A 21,150-nucleotide genomic window follows, 5' to 3' on the forward strand; every position below is an offset into this window, starting at 1 on the left:
GTTGGGAAGTTGGGAGCATTTAAAAGCAGCTGGAAAAGAAGAGAGGGTTCACTGATATTATGCCTGACAAATCCGGACAGTATTTTTTTCACGTCAGGAGCAACATGAGAAACTTCAAGTCTCTTCTGGTGTGAGAGAATTGGTCAAATGCAAGGAAGTTGCCCAGGGGACACCCAGATGTTTTTTCCATCCTGTGGGTAGTTTCTCCTCATGTCCCTGCATGCGAAGCTGGAGCTTATAGATGGGAGCTCAATCCACTCCCTGGATTTGAACTTCCAACCTTTTGGTCAGCAGTCCTGTCAGCAAAAGGATTTAACTCATTGCTACACCAGGAGCTCAATCTAGACAGCTGAAGGGTATGAAATACTGGAATATCTTGTCCAATTCTGGGCACGACAATTGAAGGGAGATGTTGACAAGCTGGAATATGTCCAGAGGAGGATGACTAAAATGATCAAAGGTCTGGAGAACAAGCCCTATGAGGAGCAGCTGAAAGAGCTGGGCATGTTTAGCCTGAAGAAGAGAAGGATGAGAAGAGACATCCTCTCATGGGAGCCATGTATAAATATGTGAGGGGAAGTCATAGGTAGGAGGGAGCAAACTTGTTTTCTGCTGTCCTGGAGACTAGGGTGTGCAACAATGGCTTCAAACTACAAGAAAGGAGATTCCACCTAAACAGTAGGAAGGACTTCCTGATAGTGAGAACTGTTCAACAGTGGAACTCTCTGCCACAGAGTGTGGTGGGGACTCCTTCTTTGAAGACTTTAAAACAGAGGTTGGATGGCCATCTGTCAGGGGTGCTTTGCATGCATTTTTCCTGCTTCTTGGCAGAATGGGGTTGGAATGGATGGCCCACCAGGTCTCTTCCAGCTCTATGATTCTATGATTTAGGCCTGTTACTGAATTTTAGGATTTGAAGTTAACATTGGGTTCCTCTCCATAGGTTGGTCCTAAGACTCAGTGCACATAAAATCGATCAAATGTTACCTGATTTGATCAGCAATCAAAGTAACCATGACTATATGCATGAAAAATATTTTTTGCATCAGGTTTTTTTTCTCTGTGAAAAGAAGCCACTAGAGAATCTCACACTCTCGTCATAAGGATAAAGTAACTTTCCCAACCACTCTTCATTTGAAAAAATCAAATGCCTGGGAAGGCAAGTTCATCAGACCTGACATAACATGCTTGAGTATGCAGTCAAACCCATCTACTACTGCAGGAAAAAAAGCTCTTCCAAAATGCCAGACAGATCAAACCACGCCCCTGCTCCAAGCTGATATCTATTCTAACTTGCTGTGCTTGAGCACAATAATAATGTGAGTGAGTATGCTTTTAATTACAATCCTAAACACAATCTGAACACAGATTAAACAGAGACTGAATGGACATCTGTTGGGAGTGTTTGCATGGCAGAAGAGGGTTGCACTGGATGATCTATGGGATATCGTCCAATGTAATGATTCTTAGCTATGAGCCCAAAATGTGTCCCATTTGTTTCATTCGTGTTTTGTTTTGTCGGATGGCACAAAATGGAAATGTCCCTCTGAAACAAAAATGCAATCGATATGAAAGGCAGATGAGCCTGCCTTTTGAATGGATTGCATGGGGCCCAGCAGGACCTGCAGCCAAGCACCAAGTAAGGAGCGCTCCATACTCAGCACTTGGTAGGCTGGGGGCCTAGATTGGGGGCCCCACCGAAAGTTGAACACAAAACTGGTCAAGGTAATTCCCGAATGCACAAGTCTAATGATTCTATGCATCAAAATCAAGAGCAAGTGGGTCACAATAACCTTAAGGCAAAGCAAGTCTACCAGATATTCCTAGTGGCAGAACCTGGGAGTCTGGGGCACAGAGTTTCTAAGAGTTCTCTCTGCCGACATGCAAAAATGTCAACAACTTGTTTTAATTAGTATTCTTGATCAGGAATGAACCAGCAGCCCTACAGGAAAAAAGAAAACCAAGAAGAGGGCACTGGCGCCCATAAAACGCCTGTGAATTTGTATACATCTAACCACATTACAAGCCATAATCAAAAGGGAATCTGGAGGCGGGGGGTTCGATGCCCATGTGCTCCACTGTTCTGCTGTGCAGGATCAAAGGACAGAAACAACTTTTGGGGTTTCACACCCTATTCTGCCCGGGGGGTGGGGGGAGTACATCTCAATAACTTCCAGACTTGCAGTTTCTGTGCCAAAAGCCACTCCTAATGCTCCGTCTCCTCTTCCTGCAAAAGCACTTTGCAGCCGGCAGGATCTGGGAGAGCATAAGCAATGACTCCACAAACTCTGACTGCGATGGGATCTATTGCGGCTGGAGGCACTGGTTGGCAATGGAAAGTGTGCAATCCGGTCAGGGAAGATGGATAGGAGGCATTCAGGATACACACACACACAAAGAGCTTTTGATGTTGCTCCTCTCAAGCCAACGGCTGGTCACCTAAGGACAACTGCCTTGAGTAGCTGTAAGAAAGTGGATGCGAGGATTAGGGAGAATTACAGCTTAGCTAATCACACACACACACACATATTGGGAGAGGAGGGTCACACAAAAGTAGGCCACACACATATATGTTGGCGTAGGGCCACGTTGCAAAACCCCTATTTGATGTTGCCTCGCAACTTTCTTGTTCAGGGTATTTCTATGTCTTGGGTTCAAGTGAATTTAGAGCTGCTCTTTTTATTTGTGTCAGGGGCAACTTGAGAAACTGCAAGTTGCTTCTGGTGTGAGAGAATTGGCCGTGTGCAAGGAAGTTGCCCAGGGGGTGCACGGATATTTTACCATCCTATGGGAGGCTTCTCTCATGTTACCGCAAGAGAAGCTGGATCTGACAGATGGGAGCTCACTTTGCTCTCTGGATTCGAACCGCCAACCTTTCAGTCAGCAGTTCTGCCAGCACAAGGGTTTAACCTATTGCACCATCAGTTTGCTCATCAGAGGGCTGACTGGAGCTCACCCTGCTTCCCAGATTCGAACCGCTGACCTTTTGGTCAGCAGTCCTGCTGGCACAAGGGTTTAACCCATTGTGTCAAGGGGGCTTCTTTAGAACTGCTAAAAATGCGCCAAATACAGCATTCATTGGGAGGGATGGGAAGACAATTGCAAAGCAGAAAAACAATAAAAGGGTTGGGAGAAAAATAAATTATTGGAGTGTGATGGAGTCTCCCCTATGGAGATTTTAAAGCAGAGGTTGGATGGCCATCCCTTAGGGGTGCTTTGATTGTGTTTTCCTGTATGGCAGGGGATTGGACCAGATGGACCTTGGGGTCTCCTCCAACTCTATGGATCCATGAAATCAGTAAACAAAAACAGCATGAGACAATTAAACTCATGCTAGATTCCCCATTTCCCTCCATTTTGTGATGACTGTTCTAATCAAAGGTTGAGTCCGGTACTTAGAAAGTACATAGGCTAGAAATGGGAAATCCATTCCAATCCAGGGACTAAATTTCAGTTGGGGACGGATCTGGTGGACCCCACTCCTGTAGGCCACAGAACTGAAGAGTTGTTAAGGTGCAAAGTAAACTGTGTGGGACCAGACTGAATTCTTAATTTGTCACATTTCAATGGCTCTTGGATATTCAAAACAGTATCAGTCTTACTTACTTACTTAGGCGAACCCTCGTTGTCCAAGTAAGATTGTCCTCCAAAGTTGGTGTCCTGGCGGTGGGTACGTAGGTGACTGTGGAGCCCTATTCTTAACCTGCATATTCTCCCACAGTGAGAACATGGATTTCCAGACAGAAGGTGGTACTGATGAGGATTGGCCTGACGCACATTCCTCTTGGCACATTTCTCTTTTTCACCCTCCACTCTTGCCTCTTCAAATTCTACAGCACTGCTGGTCACAGCTGACCTCCAAGGGCTTCCCAGTTCTCAGTGTCTATGCCAGAGTTTTTAGGGTTGGCTTTGAGCCCATCTTTAAATCTCTTTTCCTGTCCTCCAACATTACGTTTTTCATTCTTGAGTTCGGAGTAGAGCAACTGCTTTGGGAGACAGTGATCGGCATTCGGACAACATGGCCAGTCCAGTGGAGTTGATGGCGGAGGACCATCGCTTCAATGCTTGTGGTCTTTGCTTCTTCCAGCATTCTGACAAATGTCAGCGTATACTAGTCTACAGAGCTGATAATAGAAAGAAAAGAAAGAGAGAAGTCTTACCACCCATTGCCACTACTGTCATTTCACTCATGTAGCAAGCAACTTACTTAAAATGAGACCTCTCTCCATGTAATCTGAAAAACAGATACTCCAATATATTCCAATTTATTAATGGGCAGAGTCAACTGGTCATGCAGGAGAACTTGCAGTGGTTCCCAACCTTTGGGCCTCCAGATGTTTTGGGTTTCAGCTCCCAAAGTTCCTAACAGCTGGCAAGCAGGCTGGGATTTGGCCCTCTAGGTGTCTTGAAGTCCAAGACACCTGGAGGCCCAAAGGCTGGGAACCACTGAAGAATAGACTCAGAATAGAATAGACTCATAGAATCATAGAGTTGGAAGAGACCTCATGGGCCATTCAGTCCAACCCCCTGCCACGAAGCAGGAAAATGGCATTCAACGCAGCCCTGACAGATGGCCATCCAGTCTCTGTTTAAAAGCCTCCAAAGAAGGAGCCTCCACCACCACTTTGGGCCAAAGAGGTCCACTGCTGAACAGCTCTCACAATTAGGAAGCTCTTCCTCATGTTCAGGTGGAATCTCCTTTCCTGTAGTTAGAAGTCACCTCCAATATAGTCAACCTTAAAATCATAAAGTTTTCTTGGCAAGGTTTGTTCAGAAGAGGTTTGCAATTGCCTTCCTCTGAGAGAGCATGACTTGTTCAAGGTCACCCAGTGCATTTCATGGTTGAGCGAGGATCTGAAGCCTGGTCTCCAGAGTCGTAGCCCAATGCTCAAACCACTACACCATGCTGGTGCTCACCTCACAGATGATTCACCTATTTAATTATTCATAAGTAATATTTAAATACTGCTCTTTCTCTAAGAAGATGCAATTGGGGCAGGTAAGGTGATCTCATCCTGTTCTTGTGCAACGATTCAATCTGCGAGGTGTATTAGACTGAGGTTTTTAATGAGTGTGCAAGACAAATGGCTAAAACCATTCATAGCATGCACCATTATTATCATATTACCTAGTTCAACCCTACCTTGGGCTGTTTTAATTCCACAACAATTTGAAATCGAGCCCAACCAATACCTCAATCCACCTGAGTGATACCGCTGGCCCTTACAATGGTAGTCAAAAGACCGGCCCATAGTTCCAAATCATGCCCTCATTTCTGTGGTTAGACAAGCCTGAAGCGACAGCCATTATGCTTTTAATAGGTAAGCTAACACCCTCCCTATAAAGCTGTCTGAGTAGGTAACTGCCTACACACTGACAAGTCATTCCAGGTGAAGGTGCCTGGGAGGTGGGAGAAAGCAGAGGGCTGTCATTTGCTTTTCAAGAGTCCAAGGCTGACTGCTCAGGTAAGACTTTCAACCCTGTGGCACATCCTTGATAACAAACAAGCACTGTACTAACAATAATATTTTTGAAGTAAGAGATAAATCTAGAAGTGGCTGAAAGTAGCAGGGGGTATGTTTAGGATAAGTGAAAATCTGGTTGCACATGGGAAGCAAACTATTTCTATTTGTGGTTAGTGGAAATATTACCCTGCACCAAATCGCCTTTCCCTCTTCAATGCATAGCCATAACATTATCACAGTAAGAATTGTATCACACTCCTTGAACCACTACAACTCAATCCAAGACCTGTAGAGATTTGAAATTAACTAGTAGTCATGGCTTACTATCAGTGTCATATATACGCCAATGATACCCAACTCTATTACTCCTTTCCACCAAAAGCCAAGGATGCCGTCCTGATCTTGATCCTGTTATCAGTAATGGACTGGATGGTGGCTAATAAATTGAAATTCAATCCTGATAAGACCAAGGTACTTCTGGTCTGCCGTAAGGCCGATCAGGGTATAGGGATGGGGTAACACTCCACTTGAAGACACAGGTCTGTAGCTTGGGGGTGATCCTGGATTCATCACTGACCCTAGAGCCTCAGGTGATGGCGGTGACCAGGAACGCCTTCGCACTATTAAAGCTGCACCCATACCTTGAAACGTCAGATCTGGACACAGTAGTTCATGCCTTAGTTACATCCCATTTAGACTACTGCAATGTGCCTTATGTGGGGATGCCTATGAAGACCATTCCGAAGCTGCAACTGGTCCAAAGATCAGCAGCCAAATTACTAACTGGGGCCCCATACAGGGGCTCCACAGGCTGCCTATTTGCTACTAGGCGAAATTCAAAGTGCTGGTAATTACCTCAACAGTTTGGGCCCAGACTATTTGGCCGACTGCATCTCCACATATGAGTCTGCCTAGGTGCTGAGATCGGCGGATGAGGCCCTGCTCTCGGTCCCACCCGATCTCAAGATTGGCCATGGAACTCCCCTGGAAACTCTGTAACAGAGTTGCCATAAGGTCACCATAAGTTGGTAATGACTTCAAGGCACACAACAGCAAATGTAACCACAAAAGGCAAGAGCAATCGTCAAGACAGAGTGAAACCCAGAAGGTGGAGTTATTCAACAAACTTAATAGGAGTAAGGCAATTGCAAACCTTTTCTGAACAATGAAAGGAATGGCATTTCTTAGCCTAAGATAAGAAACAGTACAAAGCAGCTACATGCTGGAATGTTATCAAAAGAAACAGGCAAACGTGGAAGGACACCGTAAACCAATAAAAAGCCACACAGTGCTGAGAAATAAATAAACAGAAGGAAATATGGCCCCTAGATTACACACTGCCTCCATCATATGCTAGGGCATATATGCACAGCAACTGGGTGAGAGATCTGAACCTACCCCATGTTTATTTGGCTATAGTCGCACTAACTGGGGGTGAGGGAAGTAATGGTCAAAATGACTCCTCATTGCATGAATTATATATGAAAAAGATGGCATAAAGAGATGGCACAGAGTTCGGGACTAGGCTTATGTCACAAACCAGAGTACAGTCTTCTACATTCACTGGGGTTAATGGTATAGGATCCTTGTGAAAGTGGAAAAAATACAATACCTATCTATTATTTTACTGGAGAACACTTCTCTAGGAGTTTCTAGATCTTTGAGCATGACTATGGTCAACTTCTGCTGGAAGCTGGACAAAGAATTGCACTGGAAGACCCAGATATTCAAAGATACAGAAGTGTTCTCTCTAGAACTCTCTTCAGTGGTTCCCAATCTTTGGGCTTCCAGGTGTTTTGGATTTCAACTCCCAGAAATCCCAGCCAGCTTACCAGCTCTTAAGAACTGTGGAAGCTGAAGTCTAAAACACCTGGAGGCCCAAAGGTTGGGAACCACTGCAGGTCTTCCAACATGACCAGTTAACAATAGAATCACTGTGGAGGAAAACGAGATTGCTCAAAGTAACTTTTTAATCAAATACGTAAATAATCACATCGTAAAGGTCAAAACAACAAAAATGGAGGGTCAACTGTACGTCCTTGAATCATCCAGGCTTCCCTTCCAAAGTTCTCCAAACTTTGACTTGCAATTTTGCTCCTGGGGTGAGTTCTGGGATCTCTTCAGCATACAGGAGAGAAAAAAAAGATCAACATATGGAAGTGTTCCTCTACAAATCAGTCCTAGTGCAGCCAAATGGTTTATTGCTACACATGTAATTAGGTGTAATTGTTAGCTGTGCTTTGTAGTGAATCCTTTCATCTGGAGTGATACATGATGAAGAGGCATTTCAAAAGGCCTGTCACGAGGGACAATTACTATCCTCTAACCTGGTTCCAGTTTTTCATAAAATGCTGATGCTATCTCTCTTAATACCTTTTTTCCCATTCACTTTACCTATTTGACCATACAAATGTGGGAAAGGTATGGAGAAAAAACCAACAGAGTACACTCCACCAACACCCAAACAATGCGCCCAAGGCTTTGTTTTCACAGTTATCCCACTTTTAATGTGGTTTTCAAATCTGTAGGATGAGAAGGAAGGAGAGGAAATGAAACAAGAATGAAACATAGAAGAGAATTGTGTGCATGTGAGTAGGTGCCAGTATATAATTTCCCCATGGTCCATTCACTAGGGAAAATTTCCTGCAGCTACACAGGCAGAGACATTTTCTGATATGCAACTAATTGTGGAAGAAGAGAATTTACAGACTTCCCACGTCTTCTCAGCATCTATTGCCATGTCTACATGATGTGTGTCTATATATATGCTGCAGAATCCTTGGATCCTCTAAGCTGGGCAATCTACAGACCTCTGTGTAAATTCAATACTGCAAGTGAGTAGCTAAGACTAGTTACTTTTAGGGCTACAACCAATTTGCTTCCAAGCACAATTCATGGTGCTTGATTTAGCCTATAAAGCTCTGAATGATTCCAGACCAGCTTGCCTGTCCGAATGCATCTCCCCCATGACAGTGTTGCTCAACCTGGGGGTCATGAACCCTGGGGGGGGGGGTCACAAAGGGGGTGTCAGGGGGGTTGGCAAAAACCGTCAGAAAACATAGTATTTTCTGTTGGTCATGGGGGTTCTGTGTGGAAAGTTTGGCCCAATTCTATTATTGGTGGGGTTCAGGATGCTCTTTGCTATAAATCCCAGCAACTACAACTCCCAAATATCAAGATCTATTTTCCACAAACTCTACCAGTTTTCATATTTGGCCATATTGAGTATTCGTGCCAAGTTTGGTCCAGGTCCATCACTGTTTGAGTCTACAGTGCTCCCTGGATGTAGGTGAACTACAACTCCAAAACTCAAGGTCGATGCCCACCAAACCCTTCCAGTATTTTATCTTGGTCATGGGAGTTCTGTGTGGCAAGTTTGGTTCAATTCCATCATTGGTGGAGTTCATAGAATCATAGAATCATAGAATCAAAGAGTTGGAAGAGACCTCAAGGGCCATCCAGTCCAACCCCCTGCCAAGAAGCAGGAATATTGCATTCAAATCACCCCTGACAAATGGCCATCCAGCCTCTGCTTAAAAGCTTCCAAAGAAGGAGCCTCCACCACACTCCGGGGCAGAGAGTTCCACTGCTGAACGGCTCTCACAGTCAGGAAGTTCTTCCTAATGTTCAGATGGAATCTCCTCTCTTGTAGTTTGAAGCCATTGTTCCGCGTCCTAGTCTCCAAGGAAGCAGAAAACAAGCTTGCTCCCTCCTCCCTGTGGCTTCCTCTCACATATTTATACATGGCTATCATATCTCCTCTCAGCCTTCTCTTCTTCAGGCTAAACATGCCCAGTTCCCTAAGCCGCTCCTCATAGGGCTTGTTCTCCAGACCCTTGATCATTTTAGTCGCCCTCCTCTGGACAAATTCCAGATTGTCAATATCTCTCTTGAACTGTGGTGCCCAGAATTGGACACAATATTCCAGATGTGGTCTAACCAAAGCAGAATAGGGGGGTAGCATTACTTCCTTAGATCTAGACACTATGCTCCTATTGATGCAGGCCAAAATCCCATTGGCTTTTTTTGCCGCCACATCACATTGTTGGCTCATGTTTAACTTGTTGTCCACGAGGACTCCAAGATCTTTTTGACACGTACTGCTCTCGAGCCAGGCGTTCCCCATTCTGTATCTTTGCATTTCATTTTTTCTGCCAAAGTGGAGTATTTTGCATTTGTCACTGTTGAACTTCATTTTGTTAGTTTTGGCCCATCTCTCTAATCTGTCAAGATCGTTTTGAATTCTGCTCCTGTCCTCTGGACTATTGGCTATCCCTCCCAATTTGGTGTCGTCTGCAAACTTGATGATCATGCCTTCTAGCCCTTCATCTAAGTCATTAATAAAGATGTTGAACAGGACCGGGCCCAGGACAGAACCCTGCGGCACTCCGCTCGTCACTTCTTTCCAAGATGAAGAGGAAGCATTAGTGAGCACTCTCTGTGTTCGTCCACTTAACCAATTACAGATCCACCTCACCGTAGTTTTGCCTAGCCCACATTGGACTAGTTTCCTTGCCAGAAGGTCATGGGGGACCTTGTCGAAGGCTTTACTGAAATCCAGGTATGCTACATCCACGGCATTCCCCGCATCTACCCAGCTTGTAGCTCTATCGAAGAAAGAGATCAGATTAGTCTGGCATGACTTGTTTTTGATAAATCCATGTTGACTATTAGCGATGACCGCATTCGTTTCTAAGTGTTTGCAGACCGCTTCCTTAACAATCTTTTCCAGAATCTTGCCCAGTATCGACGTGAGGCTGACCGGACGGTAGTTGTTTGGGTCGTCCTTTTTTCCCTTCTTGAAGATTGGGACCACATTGGCCCTCCTCCAATCTGCTGGAACTTCTCCCGTTCTCCAAGAACTCTCAAAGATGGTTGCCAATGGTTCCGAAATGACTTCCGCTAGTTCCTTCAATACTCTTGGGTGTAGTTGATCTGGCCCTGGGGACTTGAACTCATTAAGAGCGGCCAGGTATTCCTGGATAACTTCTTTCCCAATTTGGGGTTGGATGTCCTCCAATCCCTCATCCACTCCATCTTGCTGAGGTTGAAGACTCTCTTTTTGTGAGAAGACCGAGGCAAAGAAGGCATTAAGTAGTTCTGACTTTTCCCTATCCCCTGTCAGCATTGCCCCATCTTCTCCTCGAAGAGATCCTATCGCCTCCTTGTTTTTCCTTTTTCTACTGACATAAGAATAGAAGCCCTTTTTATTGTTTTTAATGTCCCTGGCAAGTCTGAGCTCGTTTTTTGCTTTAGCCTTGCGGACCTTTTCCCTACAGGTGTTGGCTATTTGTTTGAATTCTTCTTTGGTGATTTCTCCCTTTTTCCACTTCTTGTGCATGTCCCTTTTGTGTCTTAGCACAGTTAGAAGTTCTTTGGACATCCATTCTGGCTTCTTTGCACTTGTCCTATTTTTTCTCTTTGTTGGCACGGTTTGCAATTGCGCCTTGAGTATTTCACTCTTGAGAAATTCCCATCCATCCGTAGCTCCCTTGTCTTTTAGTATCTGTGTCCACGGAATGCTGCTCAGCGTTTCCTTCATTTTTTGGAAATCAGCTCTCCTAAAGTCCAAAATGCGGGTTTGACTTGTCTTAGTTTCGGCCTTCCTTTGTACCTCAAATTGCAGGTGCACATGGTCACTTGCCCCTAAGGATCCTACCACTTCGACCGCATCGATCAGGTCCTCCGCATTTGTTAGGATGAGATCAAGAGTAGCCAATCCCCTTGTTGCCTCTTCTACCTTCTGGACCATGAAATTGTCTGCAAGGCAAGCGAGGAATTTGTTGGACCTTGTACTCTTGGCCGAGTTTGTTTTCCAGCAAATATCGGGATAGTTGAAATCGCCCATGACTACTACATCTCTTTTCTGTGCCTGTTTGGTCAACTGTTGGCAGAAGACTTCATCAAGATCTTCCTCCTGGCTTGGGGGTCTGTAGTAGACGCCTACAACGACATCTTTTTGAGTCCCAGTTCCCTTGATTCTTATCCAGATGATTTCAAGCTGGTTTCCCAGATTGCTGTCTTGAATTTCTTCTGCAGCATAAGAGTTTTTGACATATAAGGCTACGCCGCCTCCTCTCCCCTTTGTTCGGTTTCTGTGAAAGAGGTTATACCCCTGGATATCTACATTCCAGCGATAGGAGTCATCCCACCAGGTTTCAGTGATGGCTATGATATCATATTTGTGGTGTTGTGCTAGAAGTTGGAGTTCGTCTTGTTTATTTCCCATGCTCTGTGCATTAGTGTAAAGACATGTGAGCCCCTGGGATCTTCCCTTGATCTGTTTAATTGGGATTATTGTGCTTTTGGTACTTGGTCCTTGTTGTGTTTGTGCAGCCCTCAGTTTAGCCTTCTGGCGATTCCCAGACATTATGGGTAAAGTAGTGTTCGCAAGGCTGTTGTCCCCCTCCCCCGGTGGACCTAGTTTAAAGTGCGTCTAATGAGGTTTGCGAGTCTGTGAGCAAAAAGGTGTTTTCCTACTTGTGTGAGATGCACCCCATCCCTTGCCAGTAGGCCATCCTCCTGGAAAAGCAGGCCATGGTCGAGGAAGCCAAAGCGTTCCTCCTGACACCATTTTCTAAGCCAGTCATTGACCTGTACTATTTTTCTGGCTCTTGTGGGTCCGTGTCTTACAACAGAGAGGAGGGATGAAAAGACCACCTGTACATTACATTCTTTTAGCATTGTCCCTAGAGCTCGAAAATCATTTGTGATCTTTTGAAACGTATGCCTTGCAGTATCATTGGTTCCTACATGAATCAACATGAGGGGAGGACAGTGATAGGGCTTGAGGAGTCTGGTGAGCCTCTGAGTGATATGGTGTATTTTTGCCCCCGGTAGGCAGCATATTTCTCGAGCCATCCCATCCGGTCTGGAAATGACAGCTTCCGTTCCTCTAAGGAGGGAGTCGCCTACTACCAAGACCTGTTTACTTTCAGGAATGACAGGGCCCCTTTTGTGCAATGTAGTGTGTAGGTCTCCAGAAAAGTGATCCTGTTGGTGTGAATTGTGTAGGTGAAAAGTGTTGTCCTCCTCCTCGACATCCCCGGTGCATTCGTCAAGGACAATCCATTGAGATTCGTCCAAGAGCCTATGGTTCTCCTGTATGTGTTCCTGTTGCTCCTGGTCTATGGTTGGGGATGGTACACCTGCAGGATTGTGCAAGTGTGAATGTTGTGAAGTTCAGAATGCTCTTTGATTGTAGGTGAATGATAAATCCCAGCAACAACTCCCAAATGACAAAATTAATCCCCTCCCCAAGGACCTAATTCAAGGAGAAAGAGTGAGGAAGTGAGAAGGATACAAGGAATGCTATCCAGTATCAGCCTATGTTCCCTGTCAGATAACTCCTGGAAGACTGTGGCTCTTAACAGGCAAGATACTTTCCCACCTATTTGTTAAGTATATATCTACATTATACACTTATATTACTTTTATAGCCATTTTTCACTGGGTTTCCCCACCTCCCTCTAGGACAGCGGTTCTCAACCTGTGGATCCCTAGGTGTTTTGGCCTACAGCTCCCAGAAATCCCAGCCCGTTTACCAAGTGTTTCTGGGAATTGAAGGGCAAAACATTTGGGGACCCACAGGTTGAGAACCATTTATCTAGGCAATCACTTTTGTTAAGATTGCATGATGCAGCTGTGTGACTGTGTGCAACTAGGACTCTTGGAATACCAGGATCCGAGTACCTACTTGGCCATGGAAACCTACTTGGTCAGCTTGAACAAGCCACAGAAACGAACATTACATTTTTATTTATATAGATGCAAAAGAATATCTACCACTTGGGTCTTGCAAGGGCAGCTATGAAGGAATAAAACCAAATCCTACAGTTTCCCATTTCTATTGATGGTTGTGAAAGCTGGACAGCAAAAAAGGCTGATAGGAAGAAAATAGTCATTTGACACATAGGGCTGAAGATGAGTTCTACAGACACCATGGACTGCTAGCAAGATAAATCAATGAGCCCTAGCACAAATCAAGCCTAGAAATCACAATGACTACTACAATGACTACTACAAAAGTAGTCATGCTTTGTAAGATAGATGGCAGTAGATAAAGTTCAATGCCATATTTCAGAAGGATAGACTCAATCAGGGAAGCAAGGGTCTACAAGACCTCAGTAGCTCTCAGTCACTTTGGAGGTCTGTCATTCATGGGGTTGTTGTGAGTCGAAGGTGACTTGATCACAGTCAACAATAACAACATCACCATACATTATTATACACTTTGACTTGCAGGAAAGGTACTTGAAGGTTTTGGGCAGGGTACTTTACCATGCCTATGTTGAGATCCCCGTGGCTGTGCCTATCATATATACTCATGTATATGATGACCATATGTGTAAACTTAGGGCAGATTTGGGGGTCAAAATTGAGGATTTTGATATGATCTCTGGGTAAGTTGAGGGTCATTCTGAGAACACTGGCCTGTGGATAAGTCAACCCAAATTTTTGAGGAGGGGGAGGGATTGCCTAAAATTTCCCAAACGTACTAGGCCAAATACCTTACTTTAAACCAAGGAGGCTTCTTATGCTTTGAAGTGCATGCAGAGCGTGCCCATCCAACCCTCAGACAGGGCACAGGGTGTGAACTGTGCCTCCAGAGAAAGAAAGTGTTTCTTCCCACGCTCCTTGCGCTTATTTTTGGAGACATGACCTGAAATCCCAAAATGATTTATGGCACCAAATCAAAATCCTCATCAAGAAGAGGCAGAAAACCTGTCTCTACTGAACAAGTGGGAAAGTACCAAGTCAACCCATCATAACTGAAGAGGCATCCATAGGGAGATCATTTTCAAAAGTGGGAATGGAGATTAAAGATTCCTCCTTTTTCCCCCTGGAAGGATGTGTCTGGGAACAAGAAAAAAAACCCCACCAATCCTGACACTCCAAAAAAGGGAGAGAAATATGCCTGTGAACCTAAATAAGCTCCAGGGATAGCACTTTCTCCTGGTAGCTTTCCAAGGGAAAAAAACATTTCGACCCCTTTAGATGTTCTGTTGGGAAGGGGAAAAAAGCCCCTGCTTTTCTTTCCAGTATTCCACTTGCCAACAAGGGCAAGAAAGGCAAGCACCCAAGGCTAGCAAGCATGCCTTCAAATCTCATTATCGTTAAAATGAAGCAAGCTGGAGCAGAGTCCGGGGATGCCCTGAGGGATAATAAATAGAAATGCAGGGATGGTGGTGCTTCCCCACATCACCAGCTCACAAATCTTGATTTTTACATGAATACACAGAATGGATCAAGAACAAAATGGGAAACTCAGGTTAAAGAAAGTACCTTACTCCCTTTACTACAACTTGCTGTAAAGGAAATGGAAACTTATTCAAAACTGTGGTGTTTAGATCCATAAACAGAAACATCTATTGTTACTATTAGAACCCATAAATAATAGAGAGCACTATCAAAATGAAGGACCTTTGCTGGAAAACCTAGACCAGTGGTTCTCAACCTTCCTAATACTTTGACCCCTTAATTCAGTTTCTCATGTTGTGGTGACCCTCAACCATAAAATTATTTTCATTGCTACATCATAACTGTAATTTTGCTACTGTTATGAATTGTAATGTAAATATCTGATATGCAGGATGTATTTTCATTCACTGGATCAAATTTGGCACAAATACCTGATACGTCCAAATTTGAATACTGGTGGGGTTGGGGTGGGGGGCTGATTTTGTCATTTGGGAGTTGTAGTTGCTAAGATTTATAGTTCACCTACAAGCAAAGAGCATTCTGAACTCCACCAATGATGAAATTGAACCAAACTTGGCACACAGAACGCCCACAACCAACAGAAAATACTGGAAGGGTTTGGTGGGCATTGATGTTGAGTTTGGGAGTTGTAGTTCACCTACATCCAGAGAACACTGTGGACTCAAACAATGATGGATCTGGATCAAACTTGGTAGGAATCCTCAATATGCCCAACACTGGTGGAGTTTGGAGAAAACAGACCTTGACATCTGGGAGTTGTAGTTGCTGGGATTTATCGTAGTTCACCTACAATCAAAGAGCATTCTGAACCCCACCAACTATGGAATTGGGCCAAACTTCCTACACAGAACCCTCAGGACCAACAGAAAATACTATGTTTTCTGATGGTCTTTGGAGGCCCCTCTGACACTTCCTCACAACTCCCCTCCCTAGGAGTCCCAACCCCCAGATTGAGAAATGCTGACCTAGACAATGCCTAGAGAGGACATGGTTTAATCAAACCACAAATGCCAGTTTTGTGGATGCAAGGGCCATTCTGTACTATTGCTGTTATAATTGGGTTTGTATTTTAAACTGGAAACGTATGGTTAACATACAGCCAATGAGCCAGACACACAGAATTGCTTGCAGTCAGAACAATACTCAGCAGACACTGTTTGCTTTAAAATTAAAATACATACATACACACATACATACATATCTGTGTATGCTCAAGAAAAGCAAGTGTTTCTCTTCTTTCTTCTATAACAAGAACTTAGACATTATAAGGGTGTACCTTGCTATGAAGGCTACTTCCAACAGTTTATTTGGTTGTTTACTTTTTTAAGAGTACCATAAGAGGTCCTAGGGTACAACAGAGCTTGGATAAGTTGCTCTATTTCATTATAGGTTGAGTATCCATACTCCAAAATGCATGAGGCCAGAAGTATTTTGGGTTTTGGATTCTTTCACATTTTATAATATTTGTACACTGGCTTGCTGTGAGTTTTCGGAGCTGTATAGCCATGTTCTAGAAGCATACTCTCCAGATGTTTCACCCACGTCTATAGCAGGCATTCTCAGAGGTTGTGAGGTCTGTTGGAAACTAGGCAAGGGAGGTTTATATATTTGTGGAATGTCCAGGGTGGGAGAAAGAACTCTTGTCTGCTGGAGGCAAGTGTGAATTGGCCAGCTTGATTAGGATTAAATGGTCTTGTAGCTTCAAAGCCTGTCTGGTTGCTGCTTGGGAGGGTCCTTTGTTTGGAGGTTTTAGCTGGCCCTGATCGATTCTTGTCTGGAATTCCCCTGTTTTTTTAGTGTTTCTCTTCATTTACTGGGCTGATTTTAGAATTTTTAAAATACTGGTAGCCAGATTTTGTTCATTTTCATAGTTTCCTCATTTCTGTTGAAATTGTCCACATGCTTGAGGATTTCAATAGCTTCTCTGTATAGCCTGACATTATTAGAGTGGTCCAGCATTTCTGTGTTGTCAAACAATATGCTGTGTCCAAGTTGGCTCAACAGATGCTCTGCTTTGGCTGACTTCTCAGGTTTAATTAGTCTGAAGTGTCTTTCATGTTCCTTGATTTGTGCTTGAGCAATGGTGTGTTAGTGGCACCTATATAGACTTGTCCATTATAAAGTAGACTCCTGCAGATGTGAGGGGATCCCTCTTGTCCTTTGCTGAACGTAGCATTTGTTGGATTTTCTTGGTGGGTTTGTAGATTGTTTGTAGGTTGTGTTTCTTCATCAGCTTCCTTATGCAGGTACCTCACAACCTCGGAGGATGCCTGCCATAGATGCAGGCAAAACGTCAGGAAAGAATGCTTCTGGAACATGGCCACACAGCCTGGAAAACTCACAACAACCCAATGATTCTGGCCATGAAAGCCATCGACAAAACATATATAGTTTTCATGTTTAAACTTGAGTCCCATCTCCACAATATTTCATTATAAATATGCAAATATTTCAAATAAAGAAAATTCCAAACACTTCTGATTCCAAATCTTTTGGATAAGAGATACTCAACCTGAATTACATTATTGCCTTCACTGGAGTTATTATTTCTTCAAAGGGTTTTTGTTGATTCTTTAATGTTTGCAAAGTCATATAAGGGAATAAAAGTGAAGGATCCTGATGAAATGACAGGAAGCAAATTACCACAGGTATCCACCCAAACATAATCATTCCTTGGTGTTATCGCTTCATCTTAATATGACCCGCGCCTGTGTATACTGCCGATACAGCACCTGCGAGGAATGCAGAACTGGGAGCAGAGTTCAGCATTCTGGGGATGCCGGCGTGCTTCTTTTTCATAACCAAGTTTCTGGCCCTTGGGATGGAAGTGGGGATGTAGCATCAAGGAGGTTTAGCAACACCCTAATAACTAGATGTTATCTATGAGGGGCCAGGTCCTTTGCTCTACACCGCTCTCAGTTCACCCAACTACCCAGAATGAACCAATGCAAAAAATGTGAAGGAATGCAACTGCAATTAATTTACAACACAATCAGGTCAAAGAATACTTGACATTCCTGGTTATATTTTCCTCCTGATTTCCAGCCCGTCCTCCCAACCTTTCAGTACTGCATTGTTCCTCAACCCAATACAACTGGTTTTTTCTATAGCTCCTGGCTCAACACAGAAAGCTGTCCACGGCTGAAGCTAAACACATACCCAAATAGAAGGTGGACTTCCTCCATTCCAGATTATTCCTTCTTTGTGGATTTGTCGGAAATGGACAAAATGACTGTGCTTATACAATTGCGAGACCCTCCCAAATTTAAAGAAGTCTGGCAGGCCTTTATTGACTTACTAAAAGAAGAAAATAAAATAAAAACATTGTGGTTTTTATATTAGTAATAACAAATTAGTACTACAGAGAAGCAATAATAAAAATAAAAATAAAAATAAAAAGGGGAATTGGTGACAAAAACAACTGGATCCCCAATGATATTCAAGGGATCCTGAAAAGTTAATCTACTAAAAACAAAAAGATACGTTGTTGCTGTTTATTCATTCAGTCGCTTCCGAATAGATCACCCCGTGTCAGAGCTCCCTGTTGGCTGTCGCCACCCCCAGCTCCTTCAAGGTCAAGCCAGTCACTTCAAGGATACCATCCTTCCGTCTTGCCCTTTGTCGACCCCTCTTCCTTTTTCCTTCCATTTTCCCCAGCATCATTCTCTTCTCCAAGCTTTCCAGTCTTCTCATTATGAGGTCAGAGTACTTCATATTTGCCTCTAATATCCTTCCCTCCAGTGAGCAGTCAGGCATTATTTCCTGGAGGATGGACTGGTTTGATCTTCTTGCAGTCCAAGGCACTCTCAGAATTTTCCTCCAAGAGCACAATTCAAAAATGTTTTCTAATTTCCTGGCTGCAGTCTGTGTCTGCAGTAATCTTCGCGCCTAGTAACAAAGTCTTTCACTACCTCCATGTTTTCTCTCTCTGTTTGCCAGTTATCAATCAGTCTGGGTGCCATAATCTTTGGGGTTTTCTTTCTTTCTTTCTTTCTTTTTGATGTTTATCTGCAACCCAGCTTTCGCACTTTCTTCTTTCACCTTGGTTAGAAGGCTCCTCAGCTCTTCCTCACTTTCAGCCATCAAAGTGGTATCATCTGCATATCTAAGACTGTTAATATTTCTTCCAGCGATTTTGACTCCAGCATTGGATTCATCAAGCCCTGCACATTGCATGATATGTTCTGCATACAAGTTGAATAGATCGGGTGAGAGGAATCAGCCCTGCCGTACTCCTTTCCCAGTCTTAAATCAGTCTGTTGTTCTGTGGTCTGTTCTTACTGTCATTATAGAGATTCCTCTGGAGACAGGCAAGGTGACTTGGGATCCCCATACCACCAAGAACTTGCCACAATCTATATAAATAAAAATGTAATGTTCGGTGAGTTGTTGTAGGTTTTTTTGAGCTATATGGCCATGGCATTCTCTCTTGACATTTCAACTGCATCTATGGCAAGCATCCTTAGAGGTAGTGAGGATGCCTGCCATAGATGCAGGCGAAACATCAGGAGAGAATGCCTCACTACCTCTGAGGATGCTTGCCATAGATGCAGGTGAAATGTCAAGAGAGAATGCCTCTAGACCATGGCCATATAGCCCGAAAAAACCTACAACAACCCAGTGATTCCTGCCATGAAAGCCTTCAACAATACAATATAATGTTCATTTGTAGGATTAACATAACTCAAGAACCACTGGACAAATTGACACCAAATTTGGATACAATACACCTCTAAGGCCAACGACTGACCATCACTCATAAAGACACTGGAAAACACAGTGGAAGAGTCTTAAAAAGCAAAAAAAAAAAACCCTACAATGCATGCGCATAATCACATATATACATATGTACATAAATATATACACTCACATATATACACACACACAAAACATATATACACAGACTGGGCTACAGCAACGCATGGCAGGGTGCGGCTCGTTTATTATAAAGATATAGAAGACATACATCTCAAAAAATAGAAATCTTTGATGATGAAGAAAGTAGCACTGAGGTGGAAGGAAGTGTTAGATTGGGCTTTCTCTCTTCCTTTTCTTAACTCTTCTTCCTTCTAATGCATCCTGGTTTTATAGGAATTTGACATCCTAAATCTAAATAATGACCTTAGATTTGCTTCATCCCCTAGTTTTTTCACAACTTGCATTTGACTTTTTTATTTTGTAATATGTGACTGACTAACATTTTAGGAGAAATCCATAGTAAATAGTACTAAAGGCTTTAACGTCTTCTAACAGACTTTCGGACACTTTTGATTCTCCAACATGAAACATAAAAATCCATCCAAAGGCACTAAAAGAAACTGTACTTTAACATTAATGTCCACACTTCAGTAATACTGGATAACAACCGACATGACAAAAACATTGATTTTTTTTAAAAAAGAACTGTGTGTGGTGTATTTTATTCAGAGAAACTAAAAAAAGGGAAAACAACAGATTTGTGTAACAGATGCAGCAACCTAAAGGGAAAGTAGAATCAAAGTTATGAAATACCAAAATCCAGGAACTGAGATTCAGTGGCTCTCGGAAAATAAAATGACTGTGGTTCTGGCTGTCAAAACAGCCTGACAAAATGTCTGAGTTAAATCCCTACAGAGAGAATCACAACGGCAGAATTGCAAGAAATAATGCTACTTGGAAGGCGTTACTTTTTCCAAAGATACCACAGGTTAAACCGCTGAGCTGCTGAAATTGACCAAAAGGTCAGCAATTTGAATCCGGGAAGTGGCGTGAGCTCCTGCTATTAGCCCCAGCTTCTGTCAACCTAGCAGTTCGAAAACATACAAATGTGAGTAGATGAATAGGAACTGCTTCTGTGGTAAGGTAACAGTGCTCCATGCAGTCAAGCTAGCCATATGACTTTGGAGGTGTCTATGAACACCCCCCAGAGTTGGACACAAGACTTAGTGTCAAGGGGAAGCCTTTACCTTTACCTTTAACCACATTGAATCGGAGATTCGTGGGCAGAAGTGAAAGAAGAGGCAAATTCAAGTATCCAAAATACCCCGAATTCATCCAAAATGATCCACATAGGCTGAGATAATAATAATAATAATAATTATTATTATTATTATTATTATTATTATTATTATTATTTATACCCCACCAACATCTCCCCAAGGGGGGGCTTGGAGCAGCTTACATGAGGCCAAGCCCCATGGTATGTCACAGCAAAATAAAATGCAGGCGAAACATCAGGAGAGAATGCCTCTAGACCATGGCCATATAGCCCGAAAAAAACTACAACAACCCAGTGATTCCGGCCATGAAAGCCTTCGACAATACAAAATACAGATCAACAAGAAATAACATCACAATGGAATAAATAAAACATTCAAGTAAAATAAACAGTGCAAAATAACATAACAAAAAATCAAACACAGAGGGCGGGCCAAACATATAACATAAAATGATAAAACTCTGGATGAGATAGCAGTGAAAGATA

The 21,150-nt window shown here is 43.2% G+C and overlaps 1 long non-coding RNA gene across 1 annotated transcript in view; it reads right to left on the minus strand.

Moving 5' to 3' along the window:
- LOC132772855 (uncharacterized) overlaps positions 1-21,150 on the minus strand; it is a 189,732-nt gene that overhangs the window by 24,886 nt on the left and 143,696 nt on the right. The window contains exon 3 of the long non-coding RNA XR_010909794.1: positions 3,607-4,124. This is a non-coding gene — a long non-coding RNA (uncharacterized lncRNA). The remainder of the gene's footprint in view (positions 1-3,606; positions 4,125-21,150) is intronic.

Source organism: Anolis sagrei, chromosome 4 (genome assembly GCF_037176765.1).
Source record: "Anolis sagrei isolate rAnoSag1 chromosome 4, rAnoSag1.mat, whole genome shotgun sequence".
NCBI lineage: Eukaryota > Metazoa > Chordata > Lepidosauria > Squamata > Dactyloidae > Anolis > Anolis sagrei.